Consider the following 25,520-nt stretch of genomic DNA (forward strand, 5'->3'; position numbering starts at 1 on the left):
ATACAAGTTGGTAGTAAGAGCGAGTAATGTTGGTTGAACCGATGAATGAAGGTTGAAAGCAATTTAAATTATGACTTTGTATAAATACTAGATATTAACAGAACATCTACTGCGCGAAATGGGCAGAGTTTACTTGTTTGAGAAGGAGTGGCTTATTCAAAACTAAGATTTATTTAATCTGTTTGTTCCCAGGCAAAATTGGATGTGATGCAATTCCAAATTTCACCACATGACGGTGCCCAATTTCGACTTCATAGGACATATTAAACACTTAGCTTGTTATTATGTTCAAGGTAATCAGATTTGTTTATTATTCTAATGGCCTCTTCAAAACTATTCTGGATTACTACTTTGGATCTATTCTACATTACTTGGCAACAACATACTCTGTAACAGATTAGGCAGTATAATCATATATGTTAACTTGAGAGTGCCCACACTCAATCTACTTATTGTGATGTGTTAAATCAATTACTGTTAGACATTATTTGTCTGATAATCTACCAAATCTTTGAATTGAAGAATTTGTGATTTAATTAATAGCTTGTTCAGGGTAATCAGACTTGTATATAATTCTAATGGCCTTCTTTTGAAAACTATTCTGAATTACAACTTTGGATCTTATATTACTTTGCAACAATCTACTCGGTGACAGATTAGGCAGTATAATCACATATGTTAACTTCAGTGCCCACACTGTATTTATTTATGGTTATTTGTTAAATCAAGTACTGTTAGACATGAAATAGGAAGTGTTTAACATAAATGTTATGGCTACTCACCATTGTAGCTCGCTCCTGGTCAATGATACGAGCCTCTTCTTGCAGTGGAAAACTTGCAGCCAACAAACACCGTGGAACCTAAAGGAATGAAATTAAACATTAACATTTCGCCTCGACCAATTTTCACACGTACAACGCAACGCGGCTACACTTCTGCTATTACAAACGTAAATCTCCTTAAACACAATGAGTGTTACTTACCGTGTACGCTCTAGGCAAAATTGGATGTGATGCAATTCCAAATCTATCTGAAACGGCAGTTAAAAGTAGAGTTACATCAAGTTTTCTTTTTTAATCAACACAATCATTTACAACCGTTGACCAGAAAGAATCGTCGAAATTCGACGTCCCCCACAAACGCCACGCTCACTCGCTTTTCAGGGCAACAAAAGTACTTCTTTTTAAAAACGATGAGTTGTACTTACCGTGTACGCTCTGGACGGTCCAGTTGCAAGCAGAAAATAAAAATATTTCTCTTGTTAGTCGTATGTTACCATCCGCTGTGTCTTTGTCAACATCGCCGCCGTTTTCCTACTTCCTGCTGCGAGCCACGCCCACGGATTTAAATTTGGGCGGAAGCTCTTTCCATTGGCGTCGTTTTCGCGTATAGCAAATCCGATTGGTTGGGAAGGGGGCACGGTTATGCAGCCGAGGGGTCCTGTGATCGGTGGGATGTAAAGTAGGCGTCGACGTCACGTCCGCGTCACGTGACCACGACGTGGCAGACGTCATATAGCAACCGCTGTTTTGTTTAGTAGACTTACAGTTGTTATGCATTGACATAATGGCGCACACACCAAATAGATTTAAATAAATTAAATAATTCTTCTGCCCACTCTCTTTTAAACAAGTTAACTCTCCCCGCGGATTTGAATTCCGGCGAAAGTTACGCCCATCGACGTCACGTATGTCACGTGACCACGACGTGGCAGATGTCATATAGCAACCGCTGTTTTGTTTAGTAGATTTACAGTTGTTATGCATTGGCATAATGGTGTGCACTCAAAATAGATTTAAATAAATTAAATATTTCTTCTGCCCACTCCCTTTTAAACAAGTTAACTCTGCCCACGTCCATTGACGTCTTGTCTGCGTCACGTGACCACGACGTAGCGACGTCATATAGTAACCGCTGTTTTGATCAGTAGACTTACAGTTATTATGCGTTGACATAATGGCGCACTGGTTAGCATGGCCACCTCTTAAGCATGATGTTGCGGGTTCGACGCCTGATCAATGTTAGCATGGAGTGAGCTGAAGTGCATGGCGCTGAAGATTTGAATCTTTGAAATGCGCTGAGGTCTGACATATCAGGCAGAATGGTTTGCCATCACGTTCAACAAAAAATAGAAACTTTCCCACTCTGATTAAAACGTCCTGTGTTCATCTATGTATTTTCGTTTTGCTGTGCATCTTTTCCCTGCCATTTCGAGAGCCCAATTGACACTCATAGTTTAAAGAAATGTGTTTGCCCATCCTACTTTGTGGAATTTCACCACATGCGCTTTTGACCAAAATACCAAATTGAACTCAAGTGAAGCCAACACGCACAACCCCCCCCCCCCCCACACACACACACACACACACAAATGTTGATATGAACATAAAAGAGCCGCATGCGGTTCGGGAGTTGCGGCTTGGCCAAACCTGTACTATACAACTTTATTTGTATAAAATTTTCACAACAGCTGTCACACAAACAAAGCGGGAAAAACCGAAGACGTGCGTGTTCCGCCCACGCTGGATTTATTTGCACCTTTGAAAAGACACCGTATTGCCGCAGATGTGGCAAAGAGTACTTTTGGGCATCTGAGACGGAAGGATGTCCAAAGCATCACGTCACCTGCTCTGGTAGGCATGGTGGTGGGACGTTGAGGTCAACCGCTTTGGGGTTGGCTGAATCTTTGATCGCAGGATGCCACACACTTGAAGACAGAAGCAGAAAAGCAGAGCTAAATGCAAAATGTACTCACCGGTGACTCCAATTTTTTTCCCCCCTGAAGAAACAGCTGGACGGGTGGCCCCGGCTGGCCAGTGGGACTCTTGTTATTCTGACCCTTTTTAGTGCGCGTTTGGGGCAACAACCGTTTTTTGTGGCGCTCTTTTCTGGTTCAAAAGTGCCCTGCATGTGAATTTGCTTTTCCTGCCTTCTGATTGGATGAGCGCCGGTGTGACGCGGTGCCTCTGTCACCGTGGCGGGTGGTATACGTTGGCATCGGAGCGTCTGCCAACGTCTGAGACCGGCTGGCAGTGTATCGGAGGTGTCGAGTGCGGTGCCGCTGGAGCTCACTCACCAGCTGGTGTTAGGGCCACAGAATGAAGGCCAAGGAGAAGAATAGAAAGAGAAACAGAAACTTCTCCTCCAATTGTTTGATTTGTCTCTTCTGAGCTTCGATGAATTCTTTCAGCTCTTTGTTCCTCTAGGACGGACAAATGGAAAGTGGCATTCAAAAGCCAGTAAGCGTGCAAGTAAGTGCCGGGCTGGCTTTGGGCCCTTACCTGTTGCGCGCTGTGCAGCAGATCCATTCTCTCTTGGAGGATGCAAGCGTCGCGCTCCCTCAACTCGCACATCAGGGCTCGCTTCCATTGGTCCACGGCGCTCCTAAGCTCTTCTCTCTGATCCGCCGTCAGCACGTCATTCACGCCAGCGTGGCTGGCTTTTTCGCCGTCCGTGGCGGGGCAGTCCCGCTGCGGTAGCGCCTCGTACAACATGGCCTCCAGCTCCAGGATACTCTGGGCCGCAATCCTCGTCCATCAGTGGTCCGGCGGGAGATTTGAGGGCGGCTTACCTTATGAGCCTGGTCCATGGAACACTTCCTGAAGTCCAACTCTTCATCCAGGTAGCCCTTCTGCTTGCAGAACATATCCTAGCACAGCTCAAGGTCAGAATTGTTGGGGCACATTGCCGGAGTTCCCCTTGGCTGATGTCGCGTGTCTGTCTACCTTCTCACTTTCAATGTCCAACATCTTCTGTTGAAGTGCTGACTTGGTCACTTTGATGTATTCTAACCACTGAGGAAAGGCTGCTGTCACATAAGCAGAATGCGAGAGCGTGCGTGGACGTGCGCGTTACCTTCTCGGCTAGGGTGAGAAGGGTCCTGGCGTGAATCACGACCACCTGCTCCTCGTTGGTGAGATTCTGCAAGAGCCCAAAGGCACAGCGTCAACAAGCTTCTTTCAGCGCAAAGCCTTCCAAAAGTCACATTTGAGCCGCCGAGTCTCGTGGAGTGCGAACATAAGGAGTTCGACATACACTTACGGCGTTATAGCCCAGGATGTCCAGCTTCTTCATCAGATCACTGATGACGATGTCCGGGGGAAAGGCGCAAGGAGCAATGTAAGGTGTTCTGGGACCTCGGGTTAAGGTTAGGGTTGCAAGGGACGCCTTACGTACGCTCACGCCCTCGGCCTCGCAGTAGATCTGCAAAGGGCTGAGGCCGTCTGGGAAACGGACTTGCAGAAACTTCAAGACGGGGGAGCGCCACTCCCTCTCCTGAAAGGCAGAGGCATGCATCCGTCCGTCCGTCCGTCCGTCCGTCCGTCCGTCCGTCCGTCCGTCCGTCACATCTCTGGCCTCAACACGCTTGTGCGAGTCTTCCCACCTCCAGCTCCAGGATGCGGAACTCAAGCAGTTCGTTTTGGTCTCGGATATCCTGGATGTGCTCTTTCAGACGCGCTTCTTCCGCCTCCATCCGCCTGACCTGAAAAGACAGTCAGACCTCATCTGCGGGGCTTCCCGACAGGTGTGACGCCAAGCGACTCCGCCCAGCGCCTTTCTTTCCGTCACCTTTTCGGCCAACTGCTGATTGCTCTGACGCAGCAGCTGCTTCTCCTCCACCCACTTGACATTCTAGAAGAGACAAACGCGTGGACAGCTTTGGAATGTTGTGTCATTTTCTTCCACAAATTCTTTGGTTGACTGGAAAATGACATTTGCTTTTCTCCGCATTTTCCCAGCCACGTTCGGGGGGGGGGGGGGGGGGGGGTTGGTCCAGTAATGCCAGACGGATGAGTGACTGAAGAATGTAGCTATTTTGTCTGAGAAAAAGGTGTGCTCATTGATGAGCTTACCTGTCCTTGTTGCTTCAGCGCTGACTCCAGATCTGCTACTCTGCTTTGATAGTGACCCATTTCTACCATCAGCTTTTCTCTGGTCTGAAAGGAGGAGGAGGGAGGCTCCTCCTCCTCCTTTCAGACCAGAGAACACCCGAGGCTGGGTGAGAACGGGGAGGCTGCGACCCGGCCGGGGGTTGCGGGAAGGGGCGCCACCTTGATCTCCTTCTCGGCGTCGTAGTCCCCTTCGCTGGTCTGGGCTAGCAGAGCGTAGGCTCGTTGCAGCGCTTGATATTCTTGCGTCAGCTGGCGGTAGCGAAGCTCCGCCTCTTCATGCACACACCAATGCAACACAGCACTAGTACCAGAATCAGTCAGACCGGCGACAAAGCACCCGCGATGCAAAGACGAGTCCGATTCCAGGCTGAAGAGGAATGTTTGGTGCCAATACGCTGGCAGAAATGGCGGGCTACCTCTTCGGGTTCCGTGTCGGGGGTTCTGTCGGTGTGAAAAGACAAGGACGATCCGTCCGGGTCCACCAACACGTCTTCGTCGTAGCCGTAAAATGTTTCGATGACCTGCGGGCGCGGAAGCAAACATCTCTCTGAACAAACTGAAGCGACACCTCACGATGAATCGACGAGAGGAACGATAGCGAGAAAAAGGCCATTTCATCTTGCGCAACACCAAGCAGCCGCAAACAAACAGACTCACCTTGCAGGACCTCACGCTTTGTTCCTCCTCAGAGATTCTCGACGTCGGTATCGTAGCAGCAAATCTCTCTCCTGTCGACACAAATAATCCGCCTTTGAGATTCTTTGGATGCAAAGGGAACGAACGGCTCCGGCGCAGAAACAAACGCGACTCACAATGACATTTCTGACATGAGCTCCTGTCTCCAGAGCCTGAAAAACACGTCACCGGCGATGATTGGAGGGACGCTCGTCTTTTCCAAAAGTGACAACTACAGGGTGTGTCAGGGTTTTCCAGATTATCTTTATCGTATCATTGTGTTGCTTTGACTTTGACTGCGACCTGTAATAAATAATATTATTTATCCCTTATTTATCCCTATCGCTTATCCCTTCCTACACAAAGTCGTAAAACACCCCTTGCTATGTTTTGACTAGAGGTCAAGGGCTTCCTCTATTCAATCCACTCTTACACCCACCCTGTTTCTCTTAATTAAAATGCTCGTGCAGGAGCCGAGAGTCAGACTTCATTCGTACAACGGATGGACTCTCCACCTGCAGGTGTCCAAAAGAACTTACTTGTCTCCCGTGTGGTTCTTGCAAAATAAGTTGGAGCGAGCGCAACTCTAACAGGGTGCATTTTGCCACTAGCTGCCTACGGACAATGACGTCGCGCTCGCGGCTCATGGTTGACGGGCTGAGCAGCCGGGCAAGTCCGTCGTTTTCAGCGCACAGCGAGTGGCAAAGGCGCTGACAAAACGGGAGCTTTGAGCTGCTGAAAACGGCAAAACAAGTCTAAAGCGTGTTCAAACGCGTGCGCACAATGCTCCTGCTTGAAAGGTCGGAATTTAAGGGGCCAATTTTTTGGATGGCGGCCGCCGGCCAAGCTTTGGACGGAAAAGGTTTCCTGGCGACAGCGAGCGAGCGCGGCGCTGCCGTACGTGCACCGAGTCGCCTGCCTGAAGACCTTGGACAAGTCGTCGATGATGTGCCGCTGCTCCACAACTTGAAGGAACTCCATTTCACCGTCCTGCTGGCCGCAACCGCGGTCCAGGTCATTGAGCGAACTAGGCCTTCTCTGTGGAACACAAATGCAGTGGACTCTGTTGGCACGCCGCCGTTGTCCGCGTCGACTTACCAAGCTTGCCATCTCCTCGTTCTCCTGGGTGACAAAGCGCACTTTGTTTTCAAGGCGACACAGCACCAGCGAGAGTTCTTCATTCTTCCTGCTCAGGCGTTTGTTTTTGTACAGGAGTGGCAGAAACTGGCTTTCTGTTTCTCTCAGTCGCTTTAGCTGCAAGCATGAAGTGCGGGATGTGAAAGACGCACAACACGCGGGCCAGAACGTATCCATTTCTTTTGCATCGGTTTGAACGGAATCGTGGCTTTGGCTCCCAATAAAAGACATCTACCAGGCAACCGACTCGCCGCGCCGCTCAACTAATAAGCAAGCGCAATGGGTGCCTCGCTGGATGGCGCGCATCAAACGTAGCGCAAACCTTCAAGCGTGCCGTCAATAAATTACCAGTTCATTGCGCTCTTCAGAAAGCAGGGCGTTTCGATCCTCCAGTTTCCTGATGACTGCGCTGAGCTCAGCGATTTTCAGATGAAACCGTCGCGTGTCCCGATCCTCCTGAGACTGAAAACGCCCCGCAACACACACACACAAGCACTCGTTCAAAGTTCAAAACTGTTTTTGTGCTACCTTCCTCCAGCAACGAACTAAGTCATGCGTACTGCAAGTGTGTGATGAGGTGGCTTACGCAATGAAGAGGATTGCTAGTAGCGGCGTTGACCCCACTTCCAGGGTAGTTTAGGCTCGCCCTTTGGGAATCCCTCAGGGCAGCGATCTGCTGCTCGGCAGCCTGAGTCTGCAGCTGAAGGCGGTGGACGTGGCCGGCCCCAGGGCTTCATCCAAAACACTAACCGCTCTGTCTTTCAGCTTGATCTCATCCGTCTGGATGTACAAACGGGGAGCGCTCAGGCAGGCGGGCAAACTCATTTGCCAGAATTGTGACAAAAACAAAGAGAGCAACCGGCCAATTTTTTTCTTGAATCGACTAGAACACCTTTGCTGTGACAAAAGCGAAGCGAGCAACCGGACATTTTCTTCTTGTGAAATAGAATAGAATAGAATGCCTTAGGTGTCATTGCACTGCAGGTATACAACGAAATTGGGAACATAGCCACGCACCGCGCATCTGATCAGTCCTACCAGTCGGCGGATCTCCCTCTCGCAGTCTCTCTTGGTTCGGCTCAGCTCCTCCCGATGCTGGTGATGAGCCGATCGGAGCTCGGCCGCTCGGGACTGCCAGGCCTGCTGGGCCGCTGCCAGGGCTTCTTCCGCGCTCCTGGTGGAGGCGACACCGCTCGGTCTCCCGACACCGCCGCGTCTCCTCCACCTCCGCCAGCAAAGCGCCCCCCCTCCTCACCTGAGCAGACATTGCGCCACACCGGGCCGTTGAGACCGCAACGGAGCGCCGCGACGCTTACTGGGGACAAGCTACACAATACGGTAGCGGCCGCATCGAAGCCCGACGTGGCGTGCGGATAGTCAGACACGGATAGAGCGGATCACCTTGTCCATGGAGCCGTCCCTCAGGCTGAGGACCAAGGCATTCAGTCGCTGGATCTCTCCATCTTTGATTTTGATCACTCTCATCAGCTCCATTTCATGCTGCCGCAGTAATGTCTCCCTGGTAATGGCTAACTCTTTCTGCTTCTCCTCATGGAGTTTGCTTTTGAGTTCCGTCATGGCGGCGGTGGCACGGTGGTGCTCCGCCCGCAGGTCCTGACTTCTCTCTCTCTCCAGACAGCTGACCTGACATGACTTAGACTTAGACTTAGACAAACTTTATTGTCATCTTGTCTGCACATGGTGCATACAAAACGAAATTCCGTTGCATACGTCTTACAACAAAGTAGTGATATTGCAGTTGAATAGAAGTAACATATCCTATGAAAATATATATATATACATATACTATATATATATATATATATATATATATATTTATTAAAAATAAGTATAAAGTGCAGCAGTGATAATTATGCAATAGTGCAAGTAGGCAAAACAGTATTCAAGAGTGTGCAGAGGAATGCTAAACCATGTATTAAACTTCTATTTAAAGGGTTTATACAAGTTCAGTAAAGTTGGTAGTGCGAGATAGTGCAAGATAGAGGTCCGTAGTGTCATAAAGTACAGTTCTGTGAATGTGTGATGCAGAGTTCAGTTTAGAGCTCAACAGTTCTAGTGTTCAACAGTCTGATGACAGCAGGGAAAAAGCTGTTGCAGAACCTGGTGGACCTGCAGCGGATGCTGCAAACCTCTTCCCAGAGGGCAGCAGGGAGAACAGTCCATGGTGGGGGTGTGATGGGTCATTGATGATGTTACGGGCACGGGACATGCAGCGCTGAGATGAAATGTCCTGAATGGAGGGAAGAGGAGCCCCTATGATCCTCTCTGCTGTCCTCACCACTCTCCTCACGTTCTTCCAATCGGAGGCGGTGCAGCCTCCACACCACACAGAGAGACAGCTTGTCAGAATGCTCTCTATGGTGCTCCTGTAGAACGTCCTCATGATGGGTGGGGGCAGGTGGGCTCTCCTCATCCTCCGCAGGAAGTACAAGCGCTTCTGTGCCCTCTTGACCAGTGCCGTAGTGTTCATAGTCCAGGTGAGGTCTTCTGTGATGTGGACCCCCAGGAATTTGGTGCTGCTGACCACCTCCGCAGCTGAGCTGTTGATGATCAGTGGAGCGTGGTGAGGCTGTTTTTTCCTGAAGTCGACGATGATCTCCTTCATCTTCTCCTCATTCAGGATCAGGCTGTTTTCTCTGCACCAGCCCACCAGCTGCTCCACCTCCTCTCTGTAGTCCAGGTCGTTGTTGTCTCTGATGAGCCCCACCACCGTTGTGTCGTCTGCTGACTTCACGATGTGATTGGTGGTGAACCTGAGGACGCAGTCGTGTGTCATCAGGGTGCACAGCAGGGGGCTCAGGACGCAGCCCTGAAGGGAGCCTGTGCTGAGGGTGATGACATCAGAGGTGTTCTGTCCGACCCGGACTGACTGAGGTCTGTTGGTGAGGAAGTCTAGCAGCCCGTTGCGAAGGGGGGTGTTGAAGCCCAGGTGTTCCAATTTTCCTACCAGATGCTGTGGGATGATGGTGTTAAACGCTGAGCTGAAGTCCAGGAACAGCCTCCGCACATGCGTGTTCTTCTCCTCCAGGTGAGCCAGGCTCAGGTGAAGAACGGAGGAGATGGCTTCCTGAGTGGAGCGGTTTTGCCGGTCGGCAAACTGGAACGGGTCAAATAATAGGGGGAGTCTGGAAACGATGTGACCTTTAAGCAGCCTTTCGAAGCACTTCATCATAACCGGAGTCAGTGCAACAGGCCGGTAATCATTAAATGAGGTGATTTGAGGTTTCTTCGGCACCGGAATGATGGAGGCAGTCTTAAAGCACGCCGGCACTGTGGCTTGGCCCAGCGAGGTGTTAAAAATGTCTGTGATGACCCCAGCCAGATGACTTGCACATTCCCTGAACACACGCCCAGGAATGTTGTCCGGGCCAGGGGCCTTACAGGGGTTGACTCTCCTCAGGGTCTTCAACACATCGGCGGAGTCAAGGCAGAGTACCTCCTCTTCCTGATGGGGGACAGTTTTAACTGCTGGAGTGCCGTTTAGTGCCTCGAACCTCCCAAAGAAGTTATTTAGACCATTTAGAAAGTCAGCATCAACTACACCCACCGGGGGGGGGGAGGGTGAGTTGTCGTCTGTAATCGCCCGTATGCCTTGCCACATACTCCTGATGTTTTTGACGTCGTGGAAACGATCCTGAAATTTTTGACTGCGGTCTCGCTTCGCTATTCTGATGGCACGGTTCAAGTTGGCTCTCGCTGTCCTCAGTGTCTCCTTGTCGCCAGACTTGAAGGCAGAGTTCCGCGCTCGTAGCGTTTGACGTACCTCCTCAGTCATCCAGGGTCGTTGGTTGCCCCGGGTGATGATATTCTTAGTGGTGCTGACGTCCTCGGTGCATTTGTTGATGTAGGCTGACACAGTCATGGCACACGCATGTCTAATCTACATCGGGAAAACTGGGAGGGAGGGAGGCAGGCAGGGAGGCAGGCAGGGAGGCAGGCAGGGAGGCAGGCAGTGTCTGTCTGTTGAGGTTTTCACCTTGTTCTTCTCCTGCTGAAGTTCTAACTGGACGTCCATCAGTTTGGTTCTCAGCTCGTCATTGGCGGCCTGAAGGGCGTCCGTTCGCTCCGCCTTGGCCCGCCCTGCCGGAGCTCGTTTGGACATCTCTTACTCGAGTCTCGCCCGGTCGTCAGTCAGAGATCACAACATTTGTACCTGGAGAGCACAAACGCAGCGCTGTTTTCCACTGGCTTCAAACTCAACTTCAATCGGTACCGTAACTTACAACATCATAAACATAGAACTAGCTTGACTTATTCATTGAATAAATGCATTTGGTTCTTCAAAACTGCATCACGCAACATAGCGTGACCGAGACGGCCGTTATCCACCTGCGTGAAGTTATTTGGTGAAATGAATGAGATGTTTAAGACACCATCGTTCTGTCTCTATGTAGATGAAGGGAAATAATCGATTGCTGAAGGTCCAAAGGTGTTGTGATAAACAAATAAACATATTAGTGATTAGTGACATATTTGTGATAAACATATTAGGCAGGATAATCACATATGTTAACGTGACTGCCCACACTGTATTTATTTATGGTTATTTGTTAAATCGAGTACTGTTAGACATGAAATAGGAAGTGTTTAACATAAATGGAAGACGAAAGGGGTACTCACCATTGTAGCTCCTGCTGGTCAATGATACGAGCCTCTTCTTGCAGTGGAAAACATACAGCCAACAAACACCGTGGAACCTAAAGGAATGAAATTAAACATTAACATTTAGCCTAAACCAACATTCACAGATACAACGCAACGCAAACTACACAAACCTAAATCTTTTTAAACACAATGAGTTGTACTTACCGTGTACGCTCTAGACGGTCCACTTGCAAGCAGAAAATAAAGATATTTCTGTTGATAATCGTCGTGTTTGTATCCGGTGTCTCGCTCAAGGCCATTGCGCCCACAGATTTGAATTTTGGCGAGAGTTCAGCCTATTGACAACATTTCCGCGGTGTAATACCCGCATATCTGAAACGGCAAAGTTAAGAGTAGAGTTAAATAAAGTTTTTAGTCAACGCAATAATTTACAACCGTTGACCAGTCGAAATAATCGTCGAAATTTGGCGTCTGTGGCTGGAAGCAGACGCCGAGTTCGACATTCCTCCCAAACGCCACACTCCCTCGCTTTTCAGGGCTAAAAAAAAAACAGTTGTAATTACCTTGTACGCTCTAGACGGTCAAGTTGCAAGCTGAAAACAAAAATATTTGCCTTGTAAGTCATCGTGTTACTAACCGCTGTGTCTTGTTTGCCAGAATTGCCGCTTTCCTACTTCCTGTTGCAAGCCACGCCCACGGATTATAATTTTGCCGTGAGTTCCGCCTATTGACGTCATGTCCGCGTCACATGACTGCGACGTAATATTATCTAAAACTGTTTGTGCGGTATTGTGTTGTTCTGTGCGGTATTGTGTTATTCTGTGCGGCGTCGTGTTGTTCAGTGCGACGTCGTGTTGTTCAGTGCGGCATGGTGTTGTTCAGTGCGGCATGGTGTTGTTCAGTGCGGCATGGTGTTGTTCAGTGCGGCATAATGTTGTTCAGTGCGGCATAATGTTGTTCAGTGCGGCATGGTGTTGTTCAGTGCGGCATGGTGTTGTTCAGTGCGGCATGGTGTTGTTCAGTGCGGCATGGTGTTGTTCAGTAAGCCATAATGTTGTTCAGTGCGGCATGGTGTTGTTCAGTGCGGGATGGTGTTGTTCAGTGCAGGATGGTGTTGTTCAGTGCGGCATGGTGTTGTTCAATGCGGCATGGTGTTGTTCAGTGCGGGATGGTGTTGTTCAGTGCAGGATGGTGTTGTTCAGTGCGGCATGGTGTTGTTCAATGCGGCATGGTGTTGTTCAGTGCGGCATGGTGTTGTTCAGTGCGGCATGGTGTTGTTCAGTGCGGCATGGTGTTGTTCAGTGCGGAATGGTGTTGTTCAGTGCGGAATGGTGTTGTTCAGTGCGGCATGGTGTTGTTCAGTGTGGGATGGTGTTGTTCAATGCGGGATCGTGTTGTTCAGTACGGGGTGGTGTTGTTCAGTGCAGGATGGTGTTGTTCAGTGCAGGATGGTGTTGTTCAGTGCGGCATGGTGTTGTTCAATGCAGGATCGTGTTGTTCAGTGCAGCATGGTGTTGTTCAGTGCAGCATGGTGTTGTTCAGTGCGGCATGGTGTTGTTCAATGCGGCATGGTGTTGTTCAGTGCGGGATGGTGTTGTTCAGTGCGGCATGGTGTTTTTCAGTGCGGCATAATGTTGTTCAGTGCAGCATGGTGTTGTTCAGTGCGGCATGGTGTTGTTCAGTGCGACATAATGTTGTTCAGTGCGGCATAATGTTGTTCAGTGCGGCATGGTGTTGTTCAGTGCGGCATGGTGTTGTTCAGTGCGGCATGGTGTTGTTCAGTGCGGCATGGTGTTGTTCAGTGCGGCATGGTGTTGTTCAGTGCAGGATGGTGTTGTTCAGTGCAGGATGGTGTTGTTCAATGCGGCATGGTGTTGTTCAATGCGGCATGGTGTTGTTCAGTGCGGGATGGTGTTGTTCAGTGCAGGATGGTGTTGTTCAGTGCGGAATGGTGTTGTTCAGTGCGGCATGGTGTTGTTCAGTGCGGCATGGTGTTGTTCAGTGCAGGATGGTGTTGTTCAATGCGGGATGGTGTTGTTCAGTGCGGGATGGTGTTGTTCAGTGCAGGATGGTGTTGTTCAGTGCGGCATGGTGTTGTTCAATGCGGCATGGTGTTGTTCAGTGCAGGATGGTGTTGTTCAGTGCGGCATGGTGTTGTTCAATGCGGCATGGTGTTGTTCAATGCGGCATGGTGTTGTTCAGTGCGGCATGGTGTTGTTCAGTGCGGCATGGTGTTGTTCAGTGCGGCATGGTGTTGTTCAGTGCGGCATGGTGTTGTTCAGTGCAGCGTAATGTTGTTCAGTGCGGCATGGTGTTGTTCAGTGCGGAATGGTGTTGTTCAGTGCGGCATGGTGTTGTTCAGTGCGGGATGGTGTTGTTCAGTGCGGCATGGTGTTGCTCAGTGCGGCATGGTGTTGTTCAGTGCGGGATGGTGTTGTTCAGTGCGGCATGGTGTTGTTCAGTGCGGCATGGTGTTGTTCAGTGCGGCATGGTGTTGTTCAGTGCGGCATGGTGTTGTTCAGTGCGGCATAATGTTGTTCAGTGCGCCATAATGTTGTTCAGTGCGGCATGGTGTTGTTCAGTGCGGGATGGTGTTGTTCAGTGCGGCATGGTGTTGTTCAGTGCGGCATGGTGTTGTTCAATGCGGGATCGTGTTGTTCAGTGCGGCATGGTGTTGTTCAGTGCGGCATGGTGTTGTTCAGTGCGGCATGGTGTTGTTCAGTGCGGCATGGTGTTGTTCAGTGCGGCATAATGTTGTTCAGTGCGGCATAATGTTGTTCAGTGCGGCATAATGTTGTTCAGTGCGGCATAATGTTGTTCAGTGCGGCATAATGTTGTTCAGTGCGGGATGGTGTTGTTCATTGCGGCATGGTGTTGTTCAGTGCGGCATGGTGTTGTTCAGTGCGGCATGGTGTTGTTCAGTGCGGGATGGTGTTGTTCAGTGCAGGATGGTGTTGTTCAGTGCGGCATGGTGTTGTTCAATGCGGCATGGTGTTGTTCAGTTCGGGATGGTGTTGTTCAGTGCGGCATGGTGTTGTTCAGTGCGGCATAATGTTTTTCAGTGCGGCATGTTGTTGTTCAGTGCGGCATGGTGTTGTTCAGTGCAGCATAATGTTGTTCAGTGCGGCATGGTGTTGTTCAGTGCGGAATGGTGTTGTTCAGTGCGGCATGGTGTTGTTCAGTGCGGCATGGTGTTGTTCAGTGCGGCATGGTGTTGTTCAGTGCGGGATGGTGTTCAATGCGGGATCGTGTTGTTCAGTGCGGCATGGTGTTGTTCAGTGCGGCATGGTGTTGTTCAGTGCGGCATGGTGTTGTTCAGTGCGGCATGGTGTTGTTCATTTCGGCATAATGTTGTTCAGTGCGGCATAATGTTGTTTAGTGCGGCATGGTGTTGTTCAGTGCGGGATGGTGTTGTTCAGTGCGTTATAATGTTGTTCAGTGCGGCATGGTGTTGTTCAGTGCGGCATGGTGTTGTTCAGTGCGGCATGGTTGTTGGGTTGACAACATTTATCTGAAATCAATCTCGGAGACGGTAGGTCTTTCTTGGCTTAGCGTTTTCTCCTGCGCAGAAGGGCGCATCCCAGACACAGCAAGTGTGGCTGAGATTCGCGCTTCGCGCTGAGTTTTGCCGACCTTTTTATTGAGAAAGAAACAATTGGGCAAGTGTACATGATCGGGTAGGTTCACAGGCAGGAAATACATTCCAAAGTTATATCTCATTACCACAGAACAAAGGGGATACTCTCGTGGACGGAGCAGTATTGGACGTCTCATGACTATTAGCTTAACAAAAACGTAGTCTTTAGTGGCCCTGGGAATACATCCCGGTGTCGTACTCATGACTTCAACTTAAATGAGACCTCTGTCTGCTTCAGCCATCCCATGACAATCTCATGATCTGAACATGTCTAGCTAACTATGGGGCTTATTGTATAGCGTGGCTAATGACTCCAGTCATTAGCCGGCCATATGCCCCCAAATCATTTTCACAAGGCTAGATGGTCACATACTGCGGAGAGTCTTGCACACAAAAGTAGATACATAGAATCCAATGATAAAAAGTATATCATTTCCAACATTCCCTCCTGTTTTTAACATTGGAATTCATGGGAAAACAAAACATCAACTAATAACTACATATGTGTATAAATGAGTATATGCTTACACAATATAGTATAGTACCATCAAAAAGCATGAAAATTTACATTCCAGAGTTTATCAGAACTACAGCCCTTCATCCGGCTTTGGCTATGTTCGTTATAATGGAATGTATTTTGTTCTGGATCGTCAAGAAAAATAGACAGGTAGGCGATTTACGCAAGGCGGTCCCACTCATCTTGTTCACACTGGGCCAACATGATATTCTGGACAGCAGATGCTGATGTCAGCCTTTTAGTCATGTGACTAATTAAAATAATGCCGCATGTGGTCATTTGATAAAGTAATGAAGGACATAATATTGACACAATATCACAGCATACTGCAAAGTTGAAATGCTCTTAGTTTTGCCCCCCTTGCATATGTATGTGTCTGTCGATGAATTGCTCTGGGATCACTGCCCAGGGCCTGCTGTCCATCCAAGATCTTTATGTCCACTTCACCGTCCTCAGAGTCTCTTCCCAGGCCCCGGTCAGCGTTCAGGAGTTCCCTAGTAATCGACATCTCCATAACCAGTCGTCAGCAAACAATTCTTCTCCTTTGTGGTTGTTTGGGGCACGGGGATGATTGGTGGTCGTTGTTCAATAGAACCTCCAAGCGTCCCTGCATCTACTCCTACGATCCAGAGGCCCGCGTGAACCTAAAACAAACAAACAAACAAACAACAACACTCCCCCCAGGAGTTATGAATTATCTTCCTTATTTCTCATCGTGCTGTCAGTCTCGCACGATTTCTCCTGTGACTGCTGCCTGTTGAATTCTGGCACGCCCTGTTAAAGCCTCCAAAACAAGTGAATCCAAAAAAGCATTGAATGTCACAATTAAATTTTATATGTATCTACTTACGCACTCAAACGTAACTCCACCCCCCTTTAACACATTCGCCCAATGTGTCATTAGGCATTTAAAAAGGAACCGGCAAACGTCCTACCACATCATCACGTCTTGCAGCCAGTCCTGTCGAACCTTGCAGTCATCCAGGATCGTCATCCCCAAGTTCCTGAAAATTGACTGTGCACCTCACACTCGGCAATACCAACAACGAACACTTGTACTCACAAAACTACACAGGCATCGAGTATCTACTAAATGAAAATAGACACACAATGAATCATGGCGCACGGGGATTCCGTCCTGAAAATCATCAATCATCATAAAAATCAAAAGGGTTAGGGTTAACATTTTCACGTGAATTCAACATAAACTTTCCAAGACTGCAATCGACAACCTGCAAAAGTAATACAAGTTATAAAACAACCAGCAATCTGCTCCTTGGCTGTCGGTTGACGCTGCAATAAGTCAAGTGACACACAGAAACAAAGCCAAGCTCGCACTTGCCACAAGCAAGCTTAAGTTCCATATGTATGGTTGTCATCTACATAGTCTGTCACCTTGTCGGGTGAGTTCAGGTTCGTCATGTCATATGTCCATCGTCCTAGTGTTCGATATCAGTCCTGTCTTGTCCATCCGTGTTGCTGAATTCGGCCTTCTCCATGAACTATTTTTGTTGTTCATGGTGCCTTTGATTAACCATCGGCTGTTAGTCATCACGCTTGGGTGTTCCCGTCTCAGGTGAGAGGAATCTCACCCTCAACTGTGACCCTTTCATACCAACCACAAAATACTTTGGCCTTTCATACTGCCCTCAACACACACACACACATATTCGTAACCACACAAGCGCCAATCCATTTGCATCTATCACTCATACAACAGCAAACAAATTTAGTATGTGTAAGTGAACAGGCAATCAGCGAATATTAACGGTAAACCCTTCATTTCTGGATGTCCTTCCCAAGTGAATATTTCGTACATTCGTACCGGACCTTTACTGTAAAATTGCCAATTAAATGCCTAAAAATTCAGTCATTTGTACTGCTGAGCATGTTCATGGGTGAGCATGGGGAAAGAAGCAGCCTCAGTAGGTCCTTAAATAATCTTGTCCTAATCCATCGTTCTGATCGAGCACCTGGGTAAAGATACTCAAAAGTCTTCCTCCAACAGTCTACTCCACTACATTATTTTCACTTTGCCATGTTAAGGCATTTGTTTTCCGAGTCCTATCACATTTGTCATCGCGTTCACTGTCACTTGGTGTGAGTCTCATGCAGTGTTATTCTTAACTGTAAAAAGTTTTCATGGCTGTTATTCCTTGATCTTATCAAACTTTTTGTTTTGACACCAGAATTTCCCTATGAGGTGTGATTAACTTCTACTTTATTAATTACCTCCATTGAATAATCTAATCACCTTTTGACTGCATCCTAGTAGATCCTAATGCCCTATTTTTCCTTCTCCGAACTGTTAATGACTAAATGTCTAATTGTTAAGCTGGATGGGCTAAATGTGATTCTACTCTTATCTCTTACAATTTTAGCCTATCTGTTTCATCCAAATTTATCCTCTGACTATGATACTTTTTCTTTCTTCGTAACACTACACAATTTGTTCCTTATTTGTTTATCTTTTAGCAAGACTCCTCAGTTGTGTCAAACTCAGTGCCCAAGCAAGCTTCCATCCACTCTGACCCAAGCTCCACCAAGTTTGATAACGTCTTGATGCATCTTTCAGGTCTTGTGTGTCTTTCGCCGCACCTCATTGTCAGGTTGTTATCTTTGGTTGTAGTCCCAGAGTCAACTCATCCCTCACTCTTGGATGAGTCCATTTTCAACTGAGTCCATTCTCATCTTGTGAGCTCCTTCACTCTTTGTACTCCGCCTCCGAGGATGTCGTTCTCCTCCAGGGCGTTGTGCTCCCCCCAAGCACAAATATAGTCCTTCTTTGCTCCTGCAAAGGTCAAAGGTGCCTTAGAGCCATGCACCATTTTTCTTGATGTTCTCAGCTGTCGGTGGAGTCTCGGGATCGAGTTTCAGAGTCACTGATGGATACTGAAAAAACAGACTGGGATACCAAACTTAAATATCATCTTCCAATTTGACATAAATTCCATAGTGCCTTCTGTTAATCAAACTTCAAATTCTACTATTATCAATAATCTAATCTACCTGAGAAGAACAGCGCCTTTCCTTCATGAGCGCTCGGATGTATTGTGATGGACCTCATTTGAACCATTTTAAATTGACAGATTACCCTAAACTTAAATTGCAAGTCTTAACTGTTATTTCTCTCAATTATACTGTAATTTCCAGAAACTCCTCCTATTTTCAGGCCACTATCTATCTTTTGTTTTCCTAACTTTGATTTTATGCCATTCTCTCTATTACCTTTCCACCTTTCCTGATTTGAGCCTTCAATTTCTGATCTAGTTTCCAAATTTTGCCTAGTATCATCTCTATTTTGACCTCAGTATTAATGGTGTTATGCTCACTTTACAGATATTACTGAACTGTCCTGAATTTATAATTCACTGCCAGTACATCGAAGGCCATTTCTCAGCTGTTCACTTTTTCCATGTTCCTGTTAGGCTCCACTATTCGAATCTTCGAATTTTTATATAGAGTTTCTTTTAGGTTCCTGTGTGGATCATGTTTCACACAAACAGGACATGCTTAAAAAAAATTTTTTTTTTCAAGAATCTAAACCAAAGGTAACTAATAGGTAACTAATAACTCATCTCCCCCCTGTTGTCACATAAGTGACACAACAGGCGTTGCCTTAAAAGTCATTTTGGCAAAACAGTTTTGTTATTGACATCGTCAATAGCACCTTATCCATTATCACACCCTTTGTTGTTTGAACTAATATCATTTTCAATCTTGTCAATCCTTCTTCTACTTTTGGTGTCCACGCGAATGTATCTTTGACTGCTAACGGCTGTCCATGAGCCACTCCTGTTAGTGGCTTAGCAATTTCAGCATAGCATGGAGCCCAAGCTCAGCTGTAATGACAAAAAAAAAAACATCAGTTGTTCTTCGTGGCAGGTCGTGGTGTGTCTAATATAACCTGTTACCTGCTCTCCCTTTCGCTGAGAGTAAACCAAGATAGTTTACTTCTGGTTTTTACCCATCCTAACTTCTGTTACTTGACTTCACTTCCTCTCTGGCCTAAATGCTGCATGAGGAGAAAGGAATCTCATCCTTACACTTCCTTTGTTTCAAAAGCAATTATCATCATTGTAGACGAAAACTTGAACTTTTGTCTACTTGAAGCCCTTTGAGACTGTTTGTGATTTAGGGCTATACAATAAACTTGACTTGACTTTTAGATGAAAGCCTAAAACGAGCCATTCAATTCATGATAATCAGTCAACCACTGTGAAATAAGGCCTATTTTCTTTTCTTAGCATTAAATATGCTCAAAATCATTCTTTCTTCAAAGTTGTTCTACTACTTTTCACATAGTAGTCTCCAACAACGTCAACCAGTCAAGCTGTATCTTGTCATTCATTCCTGCTCATTTGCATCTCACACACGCGCACACACACACAGGCACGCACGCATGCACTGTTCTCACTCTCCTCAAGCTCTCTTCAAGCTGTCCACACAGTCATACTACATCATTTTTAATTCACAGTCCTCATTTGAATCTGTCCTATCTCAAGGTTCTTGGTAAAACAACCCACTCATTCCGATTTTGACATATTCCAAAAATTCACTCAAGAGATGCTTGCATTGAATTAATTCCATAAGCTTTTCATTTCCAAAAAATTTGCAGATTTAGGGCAATTTTCCTTCCACTCATTCTTACAGGCAAATTCTACATTTCACCTTTACATTGTCCCAGTTTGAAATTCACATCATTCAGCCCATTTAAATCACACTGGGAACGTTTTTAAACATTCCCGAAATTGCAAAATTAAGAAATTCATATTTTCACGTTAAATTATTACTTCTTTGTAATGCTATGGCATGCTCAAACTTGGCCAATAAAAGATTGATTCAAATTTCTGCAAAATTTTACAAAATTCATATTTCACCTCTAAGTTCTACATGTTTCAACTGATTCAATTCTGCTCGAACATCATTCTGTTGCATCTCCTAAATATTTATTCATCTTTTTCGCCTGTCTTTACACCAATTTCTCCAAAAAATGCATTTTCCAGTTTCAATGTCTCCTTTTTATTTTATTTTTTCTTGCAGTGCAAATCGAATAGACCCCAGTCTAGTAACTTTCCTTGCACACTATTTTAGCCAATTTCAAAATTTTAACACATAGACACACATAAACACACAGAGAACACAAGGACAACACAAAGGCCCACAACAAAACACAATGCACAAACAACATCAACAAACAATGCTGTGCAAACGTCTTCCTCTATTTGATGTTTTGGTTTTACTATTTTTATTTATTTTTTCTCACATTACTGGCCTTTCAATAAGGTTTGACAACTGTATCATTCGCATACATCAGCATCATTTATACTTTGGGGAAATTTAACAGCCTTGGTCATGCTTCTTGTTTGTACAGGAGTTCTTATTGACTGACCATAATATATTTTGCTATCATATGGGGGGGGGGGTTCAGGTCTTTTAAATTAGATGCATGTTTTGCATAGGAGCAGAAGGAGCTTCTGCCTCAGGCTCCTCTTCTTGAGCCACGCCTAACAGTGCGCCTACGCACTATAGCTTCATTGTCTGACAATCATACTTGCGGCCTCAAGTTTGGTAACTTATTTAACGTATACTTCTCATCCCCTGATACATTGTCAGTAACACTTTGACGGCCCCCCCCATTGTAATCAATTTAGTTCAACATTTAAATCATAGGGATTTCTAAAGATGGAATGTTTCTTTAGTGCAATAACAACTTTCTGTGGTAATTCCTGCTTTGACCAGTTTTCTGGTGAGGAATTCCACAGAAATTTGCCATTTCTCCCCACCATGTTACATGCAGCACAATAGCGAGTGATACGTGCTACCATTCACACACATTCACACCGCGGAATTTTCTTAACACAACGAGGTGTATTTCCGTCTACAAGTTCCATCTGTAGACCGAATTCCTATCACTTGGAATTCACAACAAGGACTCCGCCGTCCTTACCCGGGTACCCTTTTTCTGGGGACTAAAATACCCCAACCACGCAGCCAACAAAGAGGTCTCACCGAGTCTCTGAGAGATTTCTTTTGAAGTTTCCGTCAATCCTCGCTGCCGAGAGGTGCTGAACCGGACGCCGGCCTGGTGGATGAACATTGTTCCCCAGGGCTTTCCTTCAGGCGTCCTGTGACCTCTGCCGTGCACGGATTCGGCGTCTTCAACACTCTTCGGATCAGCGAGCAGATTTTCAGGAAATCCCGGACGAGCCCCCAAAAATGTTGGGTTGACAACATTTATCTGAAATCAATCTCGGAGACGGTAGGTCTTTCTTGGCTTAGCGTTTTCTCCTGCGCAGAAGGGCGCATCCCAGACACAGCAAGTGTGGCTGAGATTCGCGCTTCGCGCTGAGTTTTGCCGACCTTTTTATTGAGAAAGAAACAATTGGGCAAGTGTACATGATCGGGTAGGTTCACAGGCAGGAAATACATTCCAAAGTTATATCTCATTACCACAGAACAAAGGGGATACTCTCGTGGACGGAGCAGTATTGGACGTCTCATGACTATTAGCTTAACAAAAACGTAGTCTTTAGTGGCCCTGGGAATACATCCCGGTGTCGTACTCATGACTTCAACTTAAATGAGACCTCTGTCTGCTTCAGCCATCCCATGACAATCTCATGATCTGAACATGTCTAGCTAACTATGGGGCTTATTGTATAGCGTGGCTAATGACTCCAGTCATTAGCCGGCCATATGCCCCCAAATCATTTTCACAAGGCTAGATGGTCACATACTGCGGAGAGTCTTGCACACAAAAGTAGATACATAGAATCCAATGATAAAAAGTATATCATTTCCAACAATGGTGTTGTTCAGTGCGGCATAATGTTGTTCAGTGCGGCATAATGTTGTTCAGTGCGGGATGGTGTTGTTCAGTGCGGGATGGTGTTGTTCAGTGCGGCATGGTGTTCAATGCGGAATGGTGTTGTTCAGTGCAGGATGGTGTTGTTCAGTGCGGCATGGTGTTGTTCAGTGCGGCATAATGTTGTTCAGTGCGGCATGGTGTTGTTCAGTGCGGCATGGTGTTGTTCAGTGCGGCATGGTGTTGTTCAGTGCGGCATGGTGTTGTTCAGTGCGGCATGGTGTTGTTCAGTGCGGCATGGTGTTGTTCAGTGCGGCATAATGTTCAGTGCGGCATAATGTTCAGTGAGGCATAATGTTGTTCAGTGCGGCATAATGTTGTTCAGTGCGGCATGGTGTTGTTCAGTGCGGGATGGTGTTGTTCAGTGCAGGATGGTGTTGTTCAGTGCGGCATGGTGTTCAGTGCGGGATGGTGTCTTTCAGTGCGGCATGGTGTCGTTCAGTGCGGCATGGTGTCTTTCAGTGCGGCATGGTGTCGTTCAGTGAGGCATGGTGTTGTTCAGTGCGGCATGGTGTTGTTTAGTGCGGCATGGTGTTGTTCAGTGCGGGATGGTGTTGTTCAGTGTGGCATGGTGTTCAGTGCGGCATGGTGTTGTTCAGTGCGGTATCGTGTTGTTCAGTGCGGTATCGTGTTTCTCAGTGCGGTATCGTGTTGTTCAGTGCAGTATCGTTGTGTTGTTCGTATTGTGTTGTGTTGTTCGTAATGTGTTGTGTTGTTCGTATTGTGTTGTGTTGTTCGTATTGTGTTGTGTTGTTCGTATTGTGTTGTGTTGTTCATATTGTGTTGTTCATATTGTGTTGAGTTGTTCGTATTGTGTTGTGTTGTTCGTATTGTGTTGCCTTTAACACTTAGCCTCTAACACTTAGCCTCTAACACTTAGCCTCTAGCATCTAGAAGGTAAATAAATAGGAAGGAAGGACTCACCGGTGACGTCTTCGCCCACGTCCAAGCGTTGTACTTTGTATTTTCATCCTTCTGACAGTGGAAAACATAGCCAACAAACACCGTGGAACCTAAACGAATGAAAGAAAACTATCATTTGGCCACAACCAACATTCACAGATACAACACAATGTGACGTGCGGGGTTGAGGTTAAAGGTTGAGTGAAGGGCCCTCGTTTTAAACTACTTTTTTGAAAAGGATTGGGAACAAGTAAGACGTATTTAATTTATTTAATGGGAAGTAGTAAGAGCTATTGAATTTAATCTATGTATTATATTCTATTGTATTGTATTCTGTTGTATTCTTTTGGATTGTATTCACACTAACCCCACTAAAACTTCAGCCCACAAAAACTCGCCTCTGGCGCCTAGCCTCTGGCACTTAGCCTTTAACACTTAGCCTTTAACACTTAGCCTTTAACACTTAGCCTTTAACACTTAGCCTTTAACACTTAGCCTTTAACACTTAGCCTTTAACACTTAGCCTAGAAGGTGAATAAATAGGGTTAAAGGTTGAGTGAAGGGCCCTCGTTTTAAACTACTGTTTTGAAAAGGAGTGGGAACAAGTAAGACGTATTTAATTTATTTAATGGGAAGTAGTAAGACTTATTAAATTTATTTAATCTACTTTTCTTCCCAGGCAAAATTTGATGTGCTGCAATTCCAAATTTCCAAAGTGAATGAAGGAATGAAGTCCTTTAAATTATGATTTTGTATAAATACTAGGCATTAACACAAAATCGACGGCACAAAATGGGCAGACTTTACTTGTTTGAAAAGGACTGGTTACAAGACAGACTTTTTTAATTTATTTAATGGGAAGAAGACTTAGTTTAATTGATCTATTTTTGTTCCCTGGCAAAATTCGATTTGCTGCAATTCCAAATTTCCAAAGTGAATGAAGGCAAGAAGTCGTTTAAATTATGATTTTGTTTAAATACTAGGCATGGACACAAAATCTACGGCACAAAATGGGCAGACTTTACTTGTTTGAAGAGGACTGGTTACAAGACAGACTTTTCTGATTTATTTATTGGGAAGAAGACTTATTTAGTTTATTTAATCTATTTTTGTTCCCTGGCAAAATCTGATTTGCTGAAACTGTATTTTGCCAAATCTTGCCTTGAGACCTGATAGGAAGTATTAAACGCTTAGTTAAATCAATACAAGTTGGTAGTAAGAGCGAGTAATGTTGGTTGAACCGATGAATGAAGGTTGAAAGCAATTTAAATTATGACTTTGTATAAATACTAGATATTAACAGAACATCTACTGCGCGAAGTGGCCTAGTAGTAGAGTGTCCGCCCTGAGACTGGAAGGTTGTGGGTTCAAACCCCGGCCGGGTCATACCAAAGACTATAAAAATGGGACCCATTGCCTCCCTGCTTGGCACTCAGCATTAAGGGTTGGAATTGGGGGGTTAGATCACCAAATGATTCCCGAGCGCGGCACCGCTGCTGCTCACTGCTCCCCTCTCCCCCAGGGGATGGATCAAAATCACATGGGGATGGGTTAAATGCAGAGGACAAATTTCACCACACCCAGATGTGTGTGTGACGATGATCATTGGGACTTTAAATGGGCAGAGTTTACTTGTTTGAGAAGGAGTGGCTTATTCAAAACTAAGATTTATTTAATCTGTTTGTTCCCAGGCAAAATTGGATGTGATGCAATTCCAAATTTCACCACATGACGGTGCCCAATTTCGACTTCATAGGACATATTAAACACTTAGCTTGTTATTATGTTCAAGGTAATCAGATTTGTTTATTATTCTAATGGCCTCTTCAAAACTATTCTGGATTACTACTTTGGATCTATTCTACATTACTTGGCAACAACATACTCTGTAACAGATTAGGCAGTATAATCATATATGTTAACTTGAGAGTGCCCACACTCAATCTACTTATCGTGATGTGTTAAATCAATTACTGTTAGACATTATTTGTCTGATAATCTACCAAATCTTTGAATTGAAGAATTTGTGATTTAATTAATAGCTTGTTGTTATGTTCAGGGTAATCAGACTTGTATATAATTCTAATGGCCTTCTTTTGAAAACTATTCTGAATTACAACTTTGGATCTTATATTACTTTGCAACAATCTACTCGGTGACAGATTAGGCAGTATAATCACATATGTTAACTTCAGTGCCCACACTGTATTTATTTATGGTTATTTGTTAAATCAAGTACTGTTAGACATGAAATAGGAAGTGTTT

The 25,520-nt window shown here is 46.0% G+C and overlaps 1 long non-coding RNA gene and 1 pseudogene across 1 annotated transcript; both read right to left on the reverse strand.

The window, feature by feature from the left end:
* Positions 1-2,500: 2,500 nt before the first annotated feature.
* LOC125993153 (janus kinase and microtubule-interacting protein 3-like) lies at positions 2,501-10,827 on the reverse strand (annotated as a pseudogene).
* A 4,039-nt stretch (positions 10,828-14,866) lies between these two features.
* Positions 14,867-22,290, reverse strand: LOC125993174 (uncharacterized). Its single transcript, XR_007490054.1, has 2 exons — positions 19,399-22,290; positions 14,867-19,326 (listed from the first exon to the last, which is right to left on the reverse strand). It is a non-coding gene; the product is annotated as an uncharacterized lncRNA (long non-coding RNA).
* Positions 22,291-25,520: the final 3,230 nt, after the last annotated feature.

Source organism: Syngnathus scovelli, unplaced genomic scaffold, assembly GCF_024217435.2.
Source record: "Syngnathus scovelli strain Florida unplaced genomic scaffold, RoL_Ssco_1.2 HiC_scaffold_27, whole genome shotgun sequence".
NCBI classification, from domain to species: Eukaryota; Metazoa; Chordata; class Actinopteri; order Syngnathiformes; family Syngnathidae; genus Syngnathus; species Syngnathus scovelli.